This window comes from Osmia lignaria, chromosome 14, assembly GCF_051020975.1.
Source record: "Osmia lignaria lignaria isolate PbOS001 chromosome 14, iyOsmLign1, whole genome shotgun sequence".
In the NCBI taxonomy this organism is placed as follows: Eukaryota; Metazoa; Arthropoda; class Insecta; order Hymenoptera; family Megachilidae; genus Osmia; species Osmia lignaria.
Window position 1 is genome coordinate 9,983,247 of NC_135045.1, and position 19,254 is coordinate 10,002,500.

General features: G+C 41.8%; 1 long non-coding RNA gene across 1 annotated transcript in view; it reads right to left on the reverse strand.

Moving 5' to 3' along the window:
- Nucleotides 1-6,347: 6,347 nt before the first annotated feature.
- Nucleotides 6,348-19,254, reverse strand: part of LOC117605714 (uncharacterized) — a 29,628-nt gene continuing 16,721 nt past the window's right edge. Inside the window, exons 4-5 of the long non-coding RNA XR_004581780.2 lie at nt 7,415-7,541; nt 6,348-7,334 (exon numbers count right to left, since the gene is read on the reverse strand). This is a non-coding gene — a long non-coding RNA (uncharacterized LOC117605714). The remainder of the gene's footprint in view (nt 7,335-7,414; nt 7,542-19,254) is intronic.

Here is a 19,254-nt window from a genome sequence, read left to right on the forward strand (position 1 = left end):
ACGCAGATCGAGAAGGGGTTAGTTTCAGCAAAGAAGATCGCGGTTACCCATAGGGACTGTACACGACGAGGATTGCTTCAATGCGGACGAAAGGGTTGAAGCAGATCGTGTGCTGGTCAAGGTGTTGGTTCACACATTTTGGCATAATCCTTGCACAATATATATATATATATATACACACATACATATATATATATATATATGTATATATATAACAAAGTGGGCTTAGGATCTCCGGTCAGCGTGGTGCGGTTTCTCTGGACTAGGCAGCTCTTAAGCTTCCGGCAGCTGGAAGGTTCATGGAGTTGGAAACGACCCAGTCCGTACGATTTCGTACCGTGGACACGATAAACGTTCTACCGTCCGGTCATTCGTTAACTCTGGCCCGTATATATACGCGTCGTACAATTTGTCAGGAACAGTTAAAGCCGCTATTAACCTACCAACGATCATTGCCATCTCTTTTCGCTTTGGCGACTATTTTCCGCGAGAACCGGAGGTGTTTCGCAGCCAGAAGCGGATCGAGCTGTAAAATTAAGAGATCTCGTTGCAGGGAATGGATTTGGAATTTCTTCCGACATACGCTGTCTCTTCGAGACCGTTTTTTTTTATGCGACTGTTAACCTGAATGTTGTAAGGATGCTGGGAGAAGATCTAGCAATAAACCAAGTTAACGGAAAGTGCTTACTTGAAATATTTCCTATCAGAGGTATATTTTCTGCGGTTAACAGGATCAAGTAAAAAATCTTGCCTACGGTGTTGCACGACTTTTTGCGACGATTACTTCCGCAATGTCCTCGATTCATATTCCATCCGAATTATTAACGCTGTTATAGGCAATCGATGAAAATTCTTCAATTTTTATCCCATAACGTATTGCTTGTTCAACGAGCGCATCTGGATCGTATAATCGGATCGCCGAAGCAAACCAGAAGGAATAATTCAGCGTAAAATCGTGGAGCTGTATTTATCGTCGGCGCACGACCGCCATCGACGACACGGTACCGGGCTAATCGTGGTCAAATAATGTTCCAGCATGCTCGAGGGGATATCGAACGGAAATTTCAAATAATTGCAGGATACGAAAAGCTTGCCGACGGCGATGGCAACGGCGATGTGACGGTAAGAACAGTCCACCGACGATCGCTAAGCTCTTCGACGTTCCTTCTTTTGCTCGGACCCCCGGACAACCCTTAGGATTCCGAATAATCCGGGAACCGGGAAAGGTTAGCGATGGAAACGAAAGGGGTTCGAGGTAAAAGGTAAAGAACATCGTGGACGAGGATAGACGTACACTCTCGTCTACAAGTTAGGGAACACCTTTCTTGGTTTACATCGCATTATTTCAAAACTTATGGTAAGAAACTTAAACATTAAAATACAGCAGTTCGTTGTTTTGATTATAATTAAGAATACCAGAATATAATACCGTAAATATTTTAAAATCTATGGTAATTTATATGTGACAAAATTTCAATTAGCCACGTGGAATATTAAATTGGGAAGGTTAAATTAAACATAAAACTAAAACTATGGTAAGAAATCTTTATTGACTTATGAACAGGCGTGTACACATAGCAAGATCGTGATAACAGAACGGAGATACAGGTAGAAGATGGAACGAAGGTTATAAAACGGAGTCCAACGGAGAGAATCGAACTGCGTTTAGTCGGTCGAAGTCTTTCCTCGCTTCAATTGAGCTTCAATAATTTGTGGCCCCGCGCCAGTGGGCTGGGTGTACGATAAGCTGGTGTGGCTACGGAGGCGCGCAGTAGAACTGGTGTGTACGTGAAACGACAAGTAGAAGGAAGGAAAATCGGTGTACAGAAAGAGACTCAGACGCCGGAGGGTAGTCGGCAGAGGCAGGATATGCGAGGCAGTTGAAAAGTTTACACGCTCCGACGGTGATGTATGGAGATTGTGCGTGCGTGACTTGCTTAGTTCTGAGGTAGAAGCTTGCTCACCCTCTCCTTTCTCTTACCCTACCACCCCTTCTCTCTCTCTCTCTCTCTTTCTCTCAGCCTGCTTTCGTTCGTCGCCACTCTGATAACCGGAGTTTTATCGGTCCTCCAGCAGGGATATACCGGTATTTCGCTCGATCGGACTGCGATGGGTGACTGGAACTCACTTCGGATGGTAATAACCAGTTCGAACTTCGGAACAGAAGTGGTTCGTTTTAACGTGATAAATGCTCCTTACGGAATACGTAGCCCACTTGCAGAGTTCCTGGCAGCCGAAGATTAGGGAATATTGATTGTAATTAATTACCGACCGAAGTCTCTTCCCCGTTGCATGCGAACGATTTTCCACGTGCCACCGACGAATCAGTTACACGAGTACATTAACCACCAGTAGTTTCTCTGGCATCGTTATTGATCCACGTACGTATAACTTGCTCCTGAAACGATTATATACTCGTTAAATTATCTAATTTTTAACAAAATGATTGAATACGACATTTTATCATTTTTCATAGGGAATTAAATTCTAAAGTTAGTCATTGTTTCCGACCCAACTTGATGGGTTAACCTTCCGAATTCAAACATCGCGCACGGACGATAATTAAAATCGCCCAATGGCGCGAATTAATCCCGTTAACCCCGTAACGCGACAGTAAACCTTTACAATTCATCAAAGGGGAAACACTTGGGTAAACCCTGGTCCGGCCGATTACCGGAACAATACGCCGTCTCCCTGTATACATTTCATAAAACAGTTAAGAAGCACGAATTCAGAGGCGAAGGACCTTAAATAATTATGGTGTTTGCACAGGGATCTGGTCCTGGGCGCGGTCGGGACCTCCTAATTCCACAGGCGAGGGCGAAGGGTTAATTGGAGGCAACAATTAATTTACGATGTTGAACGAACTCGCACAACTTTGACAAACTGCCAACGACGAAGGACGAAAGGAAGAAAGCTGTCGTAAATAAGGACGAAGCGGTAATCGCGCGATTCGGTGGAAGCGGAAAGAGGGACACTGGAGAATCTGGCGGAAGTCTGGTGACCGAGACACAATGGTAAGTCTTAAGCCGTGGAACTAGCGAAAACCAGCGTGCTCTAGGCTCGAATTAGTCGCGCTGGATTTACTCGTCGCTGGATCAGTTTTTTAATCTCTCGGGGAAGCCGCAAATAAATCTGCGGTGTGCGTGAAAGCTCGTCCGCGGACCCCTTTATCTCTGATGAAAGTTTTTTCAAATCCCTTCGCCGCCGCTACTTTTTTCGTTCTACCCTGATCGAATTTATTACGGTGCCCGGTGCTGGTTGATGAAACGGAAGAGCGATGACGTAAATACGTAACTGTTAACAGCGACGACGCGTGAAAAATTCGGGTTGGTTCGAGCGGTTAACGATCTATTATAATCTTTAATATTCAGCGTCGATCGAACCCGAGCCATTTACCACGACGAAATAAATCACCCTATCGGTTCGACGGGATGAACTCACATTTTCACAGGTTCTTTCCATCCACCTAACCAGGAGTTCACAGTTTGGTAGAGACGCGTGGCAATTTCTTTTTCCCTGCCATTTGCGAGAGGCGTTCGCGATAAGACGCAGGGCGTAGGACAATTTTCAGGAAACTTTGTGCAACCTTTCTCTCTCTTTTTTTCCTCTTTCCACCCTCACTCTGTCCCTTTTACGCCTCATTCCCTCGTTATAAAGTGCTGTTCGGCTGACAGCTCTTATCGGCACTTCGCACAGAATCGATACGAACGGCTGGGTACGCGATCTCCCTACAACCAGGCTCATTTTGGTCAATGCACTTTTCGCTGGTCGGTCGCGCGTGATTCTCGCACGATCGCGAAAATCTCGGTTGAAGTGCAATATGTCGGTCGGTGCAGCTGCACGCCACGTACCCGCTTGTGTGTATCCCGAAATACCGGTGGTGGAAAGCTGGCTAAGATAAATTCAACGGGTCCATTTGTCGGTTCGACTTTCATTATTTCGCGTACCGCTGGATTGGCGTGCGTTGGAATGCGACGTATTAATCCACTCGTCGAAAACTACCCTCTCGCGGGACATTTCGACGCGTATATCGAAACTTTCAAAAGCAATTCAAACGTTCGTAGGGTGGAAATGATATCCAACCGTGGTCAGAGCCGTGCAACAGCACCAGAAACTCTTCAATTAACGCTACATATTCCCGCAACTTTTATGTTTCTATTCCGAAAGTTTATCGCTTCTTTTATGAAATTAAATCTATTGATAAATTGAAATTTTTATTTGTTTTATGAAAATGTGTTGCTTTATTTGAATATCGAGAAAATATTGATAGGCAATCTTTTTGGATGACGTCTACTCGTTAAACACGATCATTCATTCCTCAAAAGGTTAGAAAAACATCATTTTATATAAAGCGACAATAAAATTCAGCTTACTATATTTATGACGATCGAGTATACAATATTTCTCGACCTATCTTCGCTGGTTACTGTATCGTTAAACGATCCGAATGCGTTAAACCACCGACATAAATTCGACTTATAAACGCTATTAATAGTTATTCGTTGACCTCAGACGGTTCGCTTTGTATTGTTCGAAAATTTATTCATCGCGTCGACGGACACGTCTTGCTCGATAAGATGACCCAAATAATGGTAGAACGGTATTTTCAAACAGCATATCGTTGTGTGACAAGGAATAACCAATTTCCAGTCGGTAACAATTGCGATTATTTATAGTAGAGCGCACGTGATGCTGGCAAACTGAAATTGCTCTTCTGAAATATCGCCGATTTTAATACGTGCTCCAAGGAATCGCTCCTCTTGCGAAGACTCTTTTACGTTCGATATAGAAATACTCGCGGGTAATAAGACGACTTTATACGTGACGGACTCGATTCCATCCAAACATAAATTAATACCTTCCAGTCTCTTCAAAAACGATAACCACTAGTAATTTTGAAACCACATGATTCATGATTCAGTATGACTTGATCTTTTAATTGTTCAAAATAAGATTTACTTTTTATGATTAATTCGAATTCTTTTTTCAGAACATCTACTACATTACATCGCAACTTTAAAGCAGAGTGTAAGCAGTGACTACAGATACAAAAAAAGACCGCATGCCTCGAGAGGTCATGATTTTGGAGATCCTAGACACCTCCAACTCAGGATAGATCTGCACGTAAAGAGCCCAGTAGGTATGACAGTCAAGACTGCTTGACCAGTACTTCTTTCACTACACCTCGTACTCATAACTGAAGACAATTGTTAGTCCCTTTGATTCTTATTTTTTTGGAAATCAGTCCAAATCAGCACAAGACCAATAAATTATTGCAATAATTGTTTAACAAACTTGTATCCATTTCGTGCACTTTGACAAATAAATTATTTTTAAGGAGCAGCTGAGTCGTTATTAAATTTACCCAACTTCCTTCAACCAATATCCAAGTTAAATAATTCATTTAAATTCTGTTCTTAGTTATTTATTTATATAACGTTCAACAACTGTTTGATCTTTAATAAATTACAGACATAATATATATGAAAATCAAACTTAAATTAAAACACAGTAATTACTTCTCAATATTGTATAAAAGAAGACATTACAAAAGTTATAAAAAAAATTAATTTTGAAAATAATAATATAAAATTCCAACAAATGTAGCCGTCCACGGCGGAGGTGAGCGAGCACCGTGCACCGCTGTCAATCATTCAACCTAAAGGAAGCTGAAACCACGTCACTCTTATCGTGACCGCCGAAGGGTGCAAACCTACCTGCTAAACATATATATGTATATCTTGAATTTATATTCCGAGCTAACTTAATTTAGTAATTTTCTTAGCTATTCCTTCACTATGGGCCTCAAGAGAACCACACGGCATACCTTGCATCCCTGCATCCCTGTCTCTTTGTATTCCTATATCGTCCTAATCCCTACATCGCTGCAACACTCCAACCCTTATCTCCTCTATATCCATGTGCCCTGTATTCTTGTATTTGTTACATCCCAGCATCACTTACATCTCTGTATCCCCTATATCACTACAATCCTTACACAACGGAATCCTTTACATCCCTGCGACCCTTGTGTACCGGAATCCTTTACATTCCGTAGTTCCTTTTTTCACCGCTAGAGGACGTTGCTTCGATCTGAAAAATTTAGTTCACATTTTTCCCGCTAGAAAGCCAAAATTTTTACAAGATGTAGTTCCTTTTTTGGCCACCAGAGGGCGCTGGTTCGACGTCGAAAATTTAGTTGACATTTTTGCCGCTAGAGGGCCAAAACTTTTGCAAGCTTTAGTTCCTTTTTTTGTCCCCAGAGGGCGCTTATTCGACATCGAAAATTTAGTTCACATTTTTGCCGCCAGAGGGCCAAAATCTTTGCAGGCTTTAGTTCCTTTTTTGCCCCCAGAGGGCGCTGATTCGACATCGAAAATTTAGTTCACATTTTTGCCGCTAGAGGGCGCAATGCAGCGATGGTGGGATGTGGAGATACAAAGAATGTTGCGATGGAAGGCTTGGTGACATCTAATGCAGAGGTATAAGGGATGCAGAGATGTAAAAGATGCAGGGAGACAAAAAATTCTGGGATGCAAGAGATGCAGAAATATAACGAATACGGAGGTATAAGGAATGTAGGGATATAAGAGATGCATGAATACAGGCATACAAGTGATACGGGTGGTTTGGGGGTGGTTGTAGCGAGTCCCATAACGGGGAGTAAAGTGATAAAGGACTTCACAGGGTGGTCCCCGCGAAGCTCTCAAATAGAAGTAAAATAGTAAATAAAAGGATAGTGAGACTAGGCACACAGGAGGAATAAAACCTTGAAGTTCATCCCCCTAATGGGTTTATTCAATAAGCTAAAAAGGTAAATACAGCATATTAAATAAACCCACAAAATAAAATAAGGCTATATGTATGTTTAACAGGTAGACCCACATCTCTCGGCGGTCGGGTAAAGAGTGACTAGGTTTCACCTCACTCTAGGTGCAATTTCTCATATTGGGAAGTAGTTACTGTGTTGTAATTTAAGTCTGATTTGGGTAAAGGAAATTGGATAAATTAAATAATAAATCAGTTGCTTTTCTAAAATGATTTATTTACCAAAACACATGAAGTGACTACAAATTTTTCAAACAATTATTTATTTTTCGAGAATAAAGACATGTTCAGTCTTTTTGTAGTCATAGTCACTGGTGTATTCAAAGCAGTTAACCAGACGGTAATACATCCGGCGTGCGCATTTCAACGTAATCTATGCAGAAAACTCCCTCGACAACGCATAAGCGGAATGCTTCTTGTGGGCGTTGTCGAAACTCGGTTAATTTTCTAATTAGACCGTCTTCTAGTTTACAACCGGCCATAAAAGCCAGGGCTTCCTGTTTCTGAAACAATGAGGAATCTGCGTGAAATTTTCACGATGAATGGAAGATTTTGAAATAAAGCAACCCAGTGGTACACGCACCCTACTGCACTTCCGCCCTCGCACCATCCCTCTGCTGATTCACAGTCGTTAGCCGTCTGAACCGTGTAACTTTTCTATTTCCCATGGACGATTCTCGTGTTACGTTCCAAGTTTTTAAATAAGCCGTCTGCAATAAAACAGCAATAACATTAACCTTTTTGTCTTCTCGTATCTTTCTTCAACCTTCCCTGAAATATCATCGCACGGACTTCGCCAAAATTCGAACGCGCACAATCTTTGCAATCCCTGAACATCTTCCGCACACGTATCCAGGAAAATTTATTATTAATAGCGTTTCTTCGGGACGGTTCAGCGGTCGGACGTGTTAAATATTTCGCGCGTTGCGGCGAGTTTCTAAACAAGCTGGCCGCAATAAAGCAGCGGTAAAATTTCCGGCATCCCCGCTCCACCGGTTTCCCTACCGATCCACGAGCGCACCAGCTCGACGACCTGCATGTAAAATGCATTCGCTGAGAATCTCACGTACCGCGATTCGCAGCTCAGACACTTTGCACGTAGCTACGCAATACTTTTCGAAACGTGGCCCCCGCGATACACTTTATAGTGGTCGGACCGTGCAAGGTGGTTATCAATTCGTGGAAAATATTGATACTTCCGTCGGTATTTCGGGGCGTGGAACGCTCGCCAAAAGAATATTGGCACGTATCGGGACGAGATCTAACGCGGAACGCGCTTTGAGGAGAACTGGAGGAAAGAGAAACGTCATTGTGGCGTGTGGGAAACTCGCTTTGTCGACGGGGAAAAAGTAATTTGCGTACGATGCGCGATTCCTCTTTCCCTCGAGCGAACGATAACGGCTTCCGTCCTTTTTCAACCGAGAAACTTCATAGATTTCATGAATGGAAACGTCTTATTGATTTTTCCCATCGATCTTTCCTCGAAATCTTGTTGATTTTTTTTACTTGGAACATGATTCAATAAATTTAAAACGACGTTGACCACGTCAGACTATCCCTAATATGAAACGAAACTAAAAATTTGAACTTTAAAATGGAGAGGGACATTTTACATTTTGGTACCGATTTCTGTTGCACAATACAGCAACAAAATTTTATGTTATCAGATAGCATTACATTTTCTATGTTCCCGTTATAATATCATGAAAACGGAAGATATTTCAGCGACATAAACCTACGAGGTAAATACATTTTGCTCCTTATACTCGACACGTCACCTGTTCGTAAATACCTCACTCATGGTTCAAGGTATGGACACTTCCTTAGGTGCTCGCTGTCTTAACTCAGGCCGCGCATGAATTCTGCATGAAGGTCCTGGGTGCCGCGTGTGCTTCACGAGACCGTCCCCCGTCTACTTGCCAAGTTTGTACGGTAAATTTATGTTGAACACCTTTCACGTGCCATTCCCTGGATGGTTCCATTCCCGGCATAAACAGGAACAACGGAGAAAGGCAAACGAACGAGTCTCATTTAATATCGTTCGTTCTTGCTCGTCAAGTAAAACGTCTGTTGCGATTCGTATGCAGCAAGCGGCACGAAATATGCTAGCTCGGATATAACTGGCTAGCAAAACGCACAACACGAGATACGTATCGTCCGAAATTGCTTGGCACAGGTCCGTCTACGGCAAAACGCTCCTTAGGAAATATGTCCATAAAGAATTCGCATCATATTTAAATGGGTCACCGTTGACAATCGCGATATCGCTGGCGCCGATGCGTCGCCGGGAAGAAAACCACCACAGACGCGTTGATTTTCTCCAGATTCTGTAGAGATCAACCCCTTAGATATTTTTTCGTTTAGATTCAATTTATTTCGTTTAGTAATTTATGATTTCAATTAAACCAATTTTATTCACTATGGTTACGAATTGTTTCATTATTATGATCACCGTAGTTACGAAACCTCGCAATATAGAGACGATTGCAGGGGACTAACAAATACTCCGTTGCTTTACTACCAACCTCTCCGGTTAGGGTCTTAACCTTTTCTCAAGGGTTCAATCCCGTTTCAGCTCGTAGCTCGGCGCACTCGAGCTGCACAGCATGGAACGGCAGTGTGAAAGGAGGAGACCGGAAGGAGCATAAAGGCAATGCAAAGGCTATGGCACAGAAATTACTATTAAGGTCACGGTTTCGGTCGTGCTAGTCGCGCGACTAATCAATTCAGCAACCACTCCAGCCAATAGTTTCCAACTTGGATTTATGGACGGTGTCTGAATTTGTGGCTGGCGAACAATTGCATTATACAATTTCGTCGCGGAACAATCAAGACGAACGTAATCGATAGAGAAGCGTTCGTACCGACGTTATTAATCGATACCGATGACAAATATCGATGCATCCACGCAATGCGACTTGTTCGTTAAAAATGTTCGCTAAAAATGGCGATTGGTGGAGGGTGTCGCGAATAGGGTTCGAATCGATATAATCGGGCAAGCATACGCGGCTCCCTTGCGGGTCATCGGGTCAACGATCTTCGCTTGATACTGTTCGCTCATGGATAAAGCCAATCGTCCGAGATATGACGTAAGTTTTACCTAAGGTAAGCTTTATTGGATGGAAGGTAGCGCGACGACGATCAACGAACCCATAGGTAACTGGTTGCTTTTCGTTAAGAATGAATATTGAGGGATGAAGGTTCGATTAAAGGACACAAAGGGAGTATAATGAAGCGACAGGAAGAGATCTTTCTCCATAAACTCGTTATAAGATATTCGTTAGAATACCATCAGATTTCATTTCTATCGAGACCTCGCAATTAATGATTTTTAAAAAATTAATTCAGCAGCGAATTAACATCTTAAACGAGTTTTACAAATCAAACGTTATCGTAAAAAGCACTACTTACAACTTTTTCCGACTGCACGTTTCAGGGAAGCGGCGTTCTTCCGAGCGCACTTTTAAACTCGCTTAACTATTAACAAGTTGTTAGCCGGCCATTAAGGCGCGAACAAACTGAAAGAAGAAGAACAACAACAGCAAGCGAGGTAACGGAACACCTGCAAGCGGCGCCCGTGTAATGGTAATGTAACTGTTCCGGAAAAACCATTTTCTCGAACGATCTTATTATTCCGGAAAATTGGCGGCAGCGTTGTTAATCCGGCCGTGGAAAGGCGGCCCGCGAAAACGAGGTCGTTTCTCATCCTCCCGCGATTGCGAACACTTCGCAACGGCCAGCTCGTTCCCAACCGTCCAACCAATCAGGAACTACAGCGGCGTCGATGCGTTGTACATCATCCATAACCTTGCACCTCGAATTTACGCATACTTCCGAGTGTGCATCGCGGTATTATGTGTATTGCAGCCCCGCGGGTACGCTTTAATGCGTCTAGGCTTCGTTGCATCGCGAGGCCGGAATGCATTCACGCTTTCACGCACGCGCGCCGCCTCCTCGTTCTTTCGTCCTTTTACAGATTCCATCGTGTACGATAGGGAATGGTCCCGAACGTGTCGGCAACGAGAAGTTACGACGAACGTTCGTGTCACGTCGAGTACCTTTGGGAAAATTAATGGCCACCGCGTTATGGTCGATTTGAGAAACCGAACGGTGAGAATCTGCTGAAAGTGGTGGAGGATCGAGATCTTGGTACTTGATCAGAAACAGCGTGGGATTAGATATGACAGGAATGCATTCAATGTATTATAACGAAAAGGCCCTTAAATTTAATTAGAAAGGTGTAGGCGTTTAGTGGAGGGAGAGAGAGTTTCGTCTCCCTGGGTGCCTTTGGTTCGGGCCGGGGACCGCTAGGTGGCGGCGAGATGACAGTGTTCTCGCTGGCGGTCGCCCGGCATGCAGTCCATAGGAGTTTCGAATTACGGTATGATAGGTGTCTGAGTCCCCAGGGATCGTTTGTTGTCAGCCTCCCACTGACGAGTCTGACAGACGATCCCGAGACGAAACGCTTTTTTCTCCCTTCTGCTACAAAGGCTATAAAATTATAAGTGACAGTGATTAGAGGTGAGAGATTGAAATTCGAATCCAAGATCCAGCAATCTTGCTTCTGACACAAATTACCTTGATCGTTGCTTTCGTTTCAAGAATCCTCGGTTAATAAACGACCGCGGGTTACATCGTCTGAAAAAGGAACATTCCACCTACTCAAACGCTAAAAGAGTAATCAATTAGAATGCTAGCCCCGTCGGTTATTTATTGCCTCACGCAGAATCATTTGCCCCGTCTAAGGCATTACCTTTCCAGCTGTACGCGGTTTGCTCATCACGCAGATTTATTTATTCCTCATACGTCCCGAGATGCAGCGATACACATTCGCGTTTCATTTTTGCCACATGCTCGTGCGCAACGCACCGACGTGGATTCACGTACCGTCGAAGAAAACCCGCCGCGGTTTCGATTTATCTCTTCTCTCCGAGTCTTACGTAATTGCGCAACGAGCGCCATAAATTGTACCGTCGAGTCGGTGGCGCAAGCGTCGGGGCCATTTCGTCTGAATATATAAATTAAAACGCTTGAAATAAGTCCGTGCGTGGGCGGTCGATTGAACGAACGTTTAATCACAATTTCTATGATAGAAAAATTACACGGACTTTCTAATTATGACACAAAAATGCATTACATGAATGGTTTATTCTATGGGTACTTTGTCAATGATTGAACTGTTATCAAACCGGTTCAGGATTCATTCACTTTAGAGTAATCAAGGATACGTAGCAAAACTGCTGTCCTTCGATAGCCACATTCCGCTTCGATAAAAACACGGTTCCGCTGTTTCCCGTGTAACCAGTTTTTCTCATTACCACTCGTTGCTACGTCTTTAATGAAAGCCGTTTTTCTCGGCTCCACTCATCCCTGCATTCTTTCTTACCGTTGTTTTAAGCTTGGAAACACAGACGCAGCGTTTGACGAGCATTCCACCGACCATTATTAGTCGATCTTTCTTCTACTGACCAGTTACTGATTTATAAAATTCAATAACAGTCTACATATTACAGTATTCTCAGAAAAACGATCGTAAGTTCAACACGTCTAGTTCTATTTCATCAATAACATATCTACCCAGCGCCAAATTCATTAATCTTTCGTGAAATCACACTGATGCGGAATGGGAGGAATGCTCCTGTTTTCGTTTCAATATTCTTATATATTAATTTATCAAACGAGACGTAATAAGTACGTACAAGGGTATAAATGGCGAATACAATCGGTTGAACAGATCATCAATCTTGTGTATTGTTCCTCGCAAGATCACATCTTCTGAAGATAAGTGCTCTTAACAGAGAAACTGTGTTTAATGATCTCTTTCACAGTCAAACGTCTGAAATATTTAACTAGACAGTGAGCAATGTTTCACAGAATATTATCACATAGAAACTGAAGAGAAATGTAACTTTCTTCCTAGAAATGAATGGAAATGTTAAAAATCTAAATATTCATCGAAAAGGCATAAACCTTTCGACGTTCTGAATCCCTGAGCCGATCTATTCCGACAAAGATCCGGGAACAAGAACTTTTTCCATCAAAAATACGATAGTCCCTTCCGATTTCGCCGTGAAAGCGGTTAGAAGAGGGAAAATAATCGGCCACGCTCACGCGAGAGGAAACTACTCAAGGATCAGGAGTGGGTCTGGTTCGTAGCTGCGTGAAAATTCTCTGCCGGATACGCGAGCGGAAAAATATAGGCTGAACTATGCCGAGCGAGTGCCAAGCTATTGGAATGCGATATATAAATGTAAATGAGTGGCGCTATCGTGGTATGTGCAATTAAGAGGTTATGAAATTCTTCCCTGTCGGAACATCCTTCTTTCGTCTCGTCTTTCTTTATCTTTCACGCCCACGTTTCCCTTTTCCCTCGTCTTTTCGAAGAAAGCAAAAGTTTTCCAGTTGATGATTTATGGTGGTCGAACGCGTGACGGGGTTACAGGATGGGTTCGTGTAGTTGGTCCGACAGGTGAACGAGGATTTTCGTCCGGCGGCCCGATAATCGAAGTAAAAAGTATTTTATTTATGATTTCTGCGCTGGGGTGGGATCGTGTACCAGCGGGTTGCGAATGCGGTTAAAAATTCGAGGCTGTGCCAATTTCGGCGAATGGTCCGTGTTCCTGGACCAGCTGAAAACTATCGTTGTTAGTATTTTTTATTTTTCATCTTTTTTTGAGGGGAGATTGCGGTTGCACGTTTGCCGCCACGATTTGCTCTATTTTCGCTCCCCTAATGCTACCTCTTCAGCCGGTTCCTTCCGTGTTTGAAATCGCCACCGTTCGATCGGTGAATATAGCGGATTACTTTTTATCGTTTGGCGTGAATATCGCTCTAATTTTAATACTTCATAGGAGCGTAGCGCATTTGGCTGAAACGAGTCAACTAACACCTGTAAGACTTTTTTAGAATCCATGGGACCTTTGATTTTTATCGAGAAATTAACGGAAGCAATCCTTATTCGAGCGTTCATCGGATAAGCGATTCTTGCACATAAATTGGACGTTGGTTTTAAAGCTCGACTCGGATGCAATCGGATAACAATGACCCGTGTTCAAGGATAATAAATACTTCGAAAAAAAAAAAAGAGTAAAATTAAACGTCCACGCACAGGGTTTAATATCCCCTTAAATTCAGGAATCTCGTTACACCGGTTGTAATTGGTGAAATGTGCACCCGAAAGAAAATCGAGGACACCTGATAGTATTATCGTAGCGAAGTTCAGTGTGTTGAAAAAAAATATATATATCGGGATTTGTTTTTATCTGGCTCAGACATCTTTGTGCGAATAAACGAAACGGCGAGGAGAAATACGACTGGGTAAAATAGGAATAAACGAGCTGTTCGTGTTTAGCTGGGACTGTGTTGTTTAGAAAATTGCTACTCGTACGAATGAAGCGGTTGAATAATGACCGTGGATGCCACGTGTAACGTAGGCGAGCATAAAGGCTCTCTTTATGTGTAATTAGTGCATAATGCGAGTAAAGTTTCAAAGAGTACCGCGAGCAGCATTAACTGGAGTACTTGGATTAAACTTCTGAGAGGATTTTAGCGAGGTAAGGTATCGTATGAAATTTATCAAACTCTGCTTTCCGTTCTTTATAAATCTCTGGAAGGTGTTATATTTTATAAACGACCTAAATCTCATCGAAGAAAGTTCATTATCAGTGATCAGAGATGCATTAGCAGCTGTGATTTTAATTATCAATAAATTAATATAAAATTTTTGAAAGTACTACTTACGATGTCGATGTCTTAATTTGTGTTCATAAATCTGGAATTTAATTAAGTACCCATTGAAAAATATTGAAGTTTCGAATCAATTTGGGAGATAGTCGCGAAACTGGGGCAAATTAATTAACGTTGCAACATCCTATAAACTGATATGAGCAAGATATATTATCGATTACAGAGGTATCGTTTACACAGCGTAGAAACCGATACGCAAGACGATCAATCTTAGCTTACTCGGTATATAACAAGAATCATTCAAAGGGTGTACATGTAACATAGTATCGTATAGATGTCACGAATTCTGATATTTCGTGAGCAATGCGATATCGGTATCATCAGTTTGTGTCATCGCATTTTATTAGAAATATCTGTAAACATTTAAAAATCAACGATAATTCCGATGCACATCATAAGTATTTCCTTATGTAAATAGATTTCGAGAAAAGTAATTTGTTTATTTGGTCAAATGTTTAGCAATTTCGATAGCAAAAATACGGATAGGATTTCTAATTTATTCCTTGTAACAGATATTATTAATATCCAGCTATTGTTAGATTTCTAGATAATTGGGATAAACAGGACATTCAAACCACTTCCATTACAGAAGACAAGACAATATACCCGAAAGCTACCGCAGCATACATTTGAATATACTTGGATATCAGAGATATCCGCAACTTCTGTCCCGAGTGAATACTCATTTCCAACAGAGGGATATAGTTGCAAAACCGAGTCCGCCAAAGCGTTTCTGGCATACAGTTGAAACAATCGTGAACAGGTTCGTTTCGAGGGCCCTGTTACACGCGTTCATTATTCCATTTATACCGTTCGCGTTTCCCGTTCGATATCTTAACGACATCGATCGATAATCGTTAGCGGTGTTACTCCAATTACCCGGCTGCGAATTAATAGCGTTGCCAACGAGCTTTTCGCAAAAGGCTCGACCCATCAGTCCTGTTACCTCTGACGACAAATTATAAACCGCGATGCGAAAAACAGCTACGCAGGAGTGTGCAATTAAAAGCACGTATCCTAGTCCGCAGGATAGTGCGCGCATACTAATTACGCTAATGAATATTTATTCAATTGCTGTGTGAAACCTCAGCCAGACCGCAGGACAAAGGGACGCGGTCGCGAACCATCCGACACGGATAATATGTTGTATGCCAGGATCACGACCGGGTCGCCTCTATGTCCCCGTAACATTTATTGCGTGATTTTCCCGCGGGATCGTCAACCATAGGTGCCGCACGTTCGCGAATCTTGCGACTCGTGTCTAATTGCGGCATTCAACCACCGCAAAATCCAGTTACACGAACCTTATTTTTACGCTGACGAAATATTCCGTGACGCGTAGGCAAATAAACCGCATCAGGGCTGCTTCACACTGGACAAGAGTCTTGACGAATACTCGCGAAATTCAATGGTTTTGTTTCATCAGGGTGTTTCAGAAATTTCGTTCCTAAATAGAGGCATATAGAGGAAATGTCTATGCTAAGGATTTAGTAGCCTGACTGGTATCACTTTCAACATTGACGTTTGGAAGTCGGAAAACAATCTATTTTATACTTCGTAGAACGAATATTCGAATCTACGAATGAAAATATGAAACAAAATAAAATATTTTGTTTCGAAAACGTTATTGGATCCACGTTCGGTTTCATGAAGTTACTACCAATTTTCCAAGAATCTTTTGTATCGTTCTATATGCTTTTATTACTGCTTTTACTTGTGTAAATTTTGACAATACTTTGGAGAAAAATGTCACTTTTGATAGACATTTTCTATTACTTTCAAGGACTTCAAACACTTGGTAATGATTTTTATAATTAGTTAGATAACTGGTTATGCACCACAGCAGCGCTATCCAAACGTGGATGATGTATGAATTTTCACTGAACTTCATAACGTTGTTATGTTTCCCATAAAGTGAGTAATGAACTCCCGTGAAAATTCATACACCACCCATGTTTGATTAACGCCATAGTCATGTATACCAAGTACAGAAGATGAAGAAGTAATTACCATCAAAGTTTAACTACTTTATCTCATTATCTACTCACAAAAGATTGTCTTTTGGTGTTTCGAAGATACAAATGAAAGAAACGAAATTTTATGAAAATTTTCCAAACAGGGAAAGTAACATTTTCAATATTCAAATTTGCTCCACTTTAGTCCCTGCAAAATTAGTTCATAATTTCTCTCTGTAACTTGCCCGATTGCCAACGTTATGATTTACCCTTAAATATCCTCTTTGAGTGAAAAAGTGAAAGTTTGTAAAAGCAATTAAATCTATATTTACAGAAGCTGAGAATTTGTGTAGCAACTTCATAACGTTGGAATAGGGAACTCGCAAACGGTTCATCGAGTGCACGTAGTAGCGTATCCGTTTAAAAGCTGACTGTATATACGTTAAATGTGGATTATACGCTAATTTTCATGGAAGCTCTTTAGGCAGAGGCCACCAGGGAGAAGCGTAATTCCCTGGCACGATTCGCATGTTGCAATACACGAAATTTACGAGACAGCGGCGAAGCGTTACTGGGACGCCACAATTCCCTTTTTATATCTTATTTTTTCACCTCTTAATCGTACGTTTTAAATTAATTTACGTTCAACCAGGTTTCTCGCGGTTGCATTTCCTCGTGGGGGTAGCGGAAGTCCAGAAGGGAACGGCGGAGGGTGGACGACGTTGCGCTTTCAAGAACGGTTGAAAGTAGCACGGAAAGAAACAAAATGCAACTTCATCGCGCGTGCAACGTGCATCAAGGAAAAATATTTTCTTTTTTCGGTGGCCGTATGCGCGATTTAATTCCGAGCCAGTATATTTCCAAGGAATTCAGTGCCGTCGGTGAACCAGCTTCCACGGTGTAATGCTTCAGGTTTTAGCGGTTTCGTATTTTTAACAGTTTTATGCGCTGAATATTTAAAGGGAACCTTTAAGAATCGCGGCACGTTCAGCGGAAAATTGTGTGGAAATGAATGCTTTTCTTTACGGGATTCAGAAACACAAATTCGTACTAATAATTTCTTCAGTCTTATCCGCGGAAATATTAAGCGCTTTCACGTTCAACCTCGCGTTCTAGTTTTCATTCCTGCACCTCGCTAGAAACAATTAAATTTCGCTTAATATTCAGGCGCAAAATCCGCTTCAATTTTTAATTTCCGCCTCGATGACAGCTCTGGGGTGCAATCGACGTAACGCTCTATCGTTTCACGTTTCACCGACGCTGCAAGATACTCGTGCAAGATTCACGAACATGCTCGTAGAACGCCGATCCTCCCGTTCTTCCTAATTTCAGATTCTCGTAGATACGTATGCACGAGTTTCGTATACGAACTCTGCTAACGTAAGTTCGTGTTTCGTTCAAGTGTGCTCGGAATACTGCACCTATGTATAATATTAAATTCAAACAGAATTACTGCGACGTGAAAAGGGAATGGTTTATTTTTCTTCGTCACACATTTAGAAACATTTTCAAAATTTCAATTTAAATAAGTTTCGAGTTTATTACGAAGAATACTATTTGCTCTGTCGAACGTTCGTTAGATAAGCAAACTATCCAAGGAATACAATGATTCTTCGGAGCTTGGCAGAATTTGATCTAGTTTCCAAGCATAAGTTCATGCGACGAGAAGGAAACTTCTGTCATTGTTCTTTTCAAAAGAGTATTCTTTCGTCGATTTCTTAAAGAAACACAAATATCTTACGGAAATCGTTTCGAATTTATCCTCGCTATTCGCCCCATTACACCGGTGCATCGCTACGTTTGACAAGTTTTCAAGTTGATCGTTTCTTTTGCTTTGGACATGATGCACGACGAAAGGGCAAAAACGGACGGAGGAAGGAAAAATCGACGACGATGCAGACACGGTTGACGCCACTTCTGAGTCCGGCGTTTTTCCGGTACCGAGCTACGCGCCCTACCGCGTCCGCCTAAAGGAAACTCGCGACAAGAGTCCGGTACCGAGAAAGTTTGCGGTCCAATTAAAAATATTCCAGGCTTTTTCGCTTGCACCGCAGCACCCTTAATGGGGTCGACACACGGATGCACGGGCGGGTTTCTCGGTACATTCGTTCGCGACTTGAACGTGCTAACCTGAATTAAAAATGATGGTAAAAGCAGGATGCGAGAGGTGACCAAATAAACGGGGACCAAAAACCGAGATCATCGCTTTTGAAACTTTCAAAACTTTCTTATCCGAACACGCTATTTTTAATCCATTCTCTATTATTCAAGTAACCTGATGACATATCTTTATTATCCTATGGTCTTTCAGTCGGTCTTCAAATTCAATTGTGGTTTCAATTAATAAGGATAATTTTATTCCGTGTCCTATTCAGTGTTTTTAATACATTTAATGGTTTCAACATGTAAAAGACTCATAATTATGAAAGAGTATGAAAATATTCCAATTTAAAAATTTATTTCCGACTGAATTTTTACGAGAGAAACGTGTAATTAAAGTCTACGTAAAACAATACAAGGATTTTTAAGGCCATATTTTACGTTTAACCTTAATACCTCTGTGTGTACGCATCTGTAGTATAATGTGAACATAATTTATATTAAAATTTTGGATGGAACGAAGGTGTTCTCTGCTGCTAAATAAACTGGAGCCACGTTTGCGTCCATTTTAATACGTATCATGTCGATCACGTAAATATCCGAGTTTCGTAGATTGCTGTGT